This window comes from Piliocolobus tephrosceles, unplaced genomic scaffold (genome assembly GCF_002776525.5).
Source record: "Piliocolobus tephrosceles isolate RC106 unplaced genomic scaffold, ASM277652v3 unscaffolded_44757, whole genome shotgun sequence".
NCBI classification, from domain to species: Eukaryota; Metazoa; Chordata; class Mammalia; order Primates; family Cercopithecidae; genus Piliocolobus; species Piliocolobus tephrosceles.
Genome location: NW_022329595.1, coordinates 1 through 2,168, shown reverse-complemented (window position 1 = coordinate 2,168; position 2,168 = coordinate 1). Strand labels below are relative to the sequence as shown.

General features: G+C 23.2%; 1 long non-coding RNA gene across 1 annotated transcript; it reads left to right on the top strand.

The window, feature by feature from the left end:
* The first annotated feature begins 213 nt into the window (after window positions 1–213).
* On the top strand, window positions 214–1,200 carry LOC113224432. Its single transcript, XR_003309174.1, has 2 exons — window positions 214–506; window positions 737–1,200. It is a non-coding gene; the product is annotated as an uncharacterized LOC113224432 (long non-coding RNA).
* The last annotated feature ends 968 nt before the right edge of the window (window positions 1,201–2,168 follow it).

Here is a 2,168-nt window from a genome sequence, read left to right as displayed (position 1 = left end):
TTCTATTCTACTTTATTCTATTATATTCTGTTTTATTCTATTCTATTTTTTTTTTTTGACATTTTCTACTATGAAATTAAATTATAAACAAAATATATGTTAATAATATAAAGTAATGCTATTTTTATTTATTTTTGTGTTTTCTACTTTTAAATTATAAAAAAAATACATTTTAACAGTATACAGTTATTCTATTTAAACTTTTTTTGCAGTTCCTAGTGTTAATTTATAAAAAAAAAAATAAAGCATACACGAATTGTGCTTATTCTTTCTTATTTTTATATTTTTTTTTTTTTAACTATTTTATTTGCATGACAATATGGAATTATGTGATGACACTTTTATTTTACGGTGGAATAATTTCACAGTAAAAAGTCAAAGATATAAAGATTATGGTACAAATGTTATGGAAACAATAAAAGGGAAATATAAAACTAGTGAAGAATTTTCAATTTTTAAAATTAAAACTGCTTTTTTTGTTTGTTTTATTTTATTTATTATCACAAGTAAGATATTAAATTTTGAATTTTTAGTGTAACGTATGATAGTGTTATAATGTGTTATGTTGCAATAATCTTATGTTTTTTTTTTTATCTATTCCTATTTTATATACAACAGTTTGGTTAATGTATGTCCTGCATATTGTTACCTGTATGCGTACGAACATATATGTAGTTTTGGCTTTTTTTTTTTTTTTTTTTTTTTTTTATACGTTACTTTCGCAATTTGTTTACAGACTGGACATAACCATAGGAATGATTTTAAAGGAATTATAAAAAAAAAAAAAAAAGTATATAACATATGCAAGACAATTAACAGAATACCATATAGATGAAAGAAGAAATAACATAAATGGCTTATATGGCGGTTTGAATGGCATATTGGGAGAATCTAGTATGGCGATTAAAGACAGGAAACATAAAAAAGTATTTAATACTTATAGTTCTACCACAAATGCTAATACGGATAGACGTATACCTGGCACTATTAGAATTTCTAAAAGCACAACTGATAAGAATGAATCAACTGATAAGAATGAATGTGCATTCGGTGGTTCTAAAAAGACAGAACAATATGTAAAAGAATCCTATCATCAGAAATTTGAACAAAATGAAAGAAATACTGGGTATATAGAGGAAAAGAAAATGGATAATTATGAAAATATTTTTAAAAAATTTGAACAAATCATAAAAAAAAAAAAATAAAAACAAAACAAATGTTAAAGTAAGTACTACAAACACTACACATACTACAAACACTACGCATACTACAAACAGTACACATACTACAAACACTACAAATACTACAAACACTACACATACTACAAACACTACAAATACTACAAACACTACACATACTACAAACACTACAAGTGTTACAAACACTTCATCATTAGATGAATGTGACAAATCATATGAAACGTTTTTTAATGCTTATACGACAACGAAAGGAAAAGAGTGTGATGGTATGACATCTAATTATAAGACATCACCAACTTTTTTTTCCAAACCAGAAGGAACAATGTGTTCCTAAAAATCATGAATTTTATTTAAATAATATGGATATGTTATTCATAAATAATACATATGAATTAAAAGAAATGTTAAAAAAACCTACGAAAGATCTTGATATTTTACAAATGATTATGTTATATAACATGGAGATTAGTATTATGAGATATAATTTCCTTAATATGCAAAACACATTGTTTAAATTTTGGGATACATTATCAAATAAATATCATATAAACAGTTATTATAAAAATAGACATTGGAGAAAAGTTTATACCCAAATAATAAAAGAAGTATTTTATAAGGAAAAAAAAGTATTTATGTCAATTATATTGTACCTTTCAAACTGGGGATTGTTCACATAGTAATTTGAAACAAATTCTTAATACATTAGACTCAAAATATAATATATTTTTATATAAGATGCTTAATGCTTATAAAATTCATTTTCATAGATTAACAAAGCTGTACATTGACGATTTATAAATAGATATTTAAAGCAGTTTTTAAAAAATGAGCGTTATGAAAAAGTGCCGTATTTTTTGTGAATACGTATATATATTGTCCTTAATTATTTTATTTTAAGTGCGTGTTTCCTAATGGAAGGAAATAAAAAAAAAAAAAAAAAAAAAAAAAAAAAAAAAAAAAAAAAAAAAA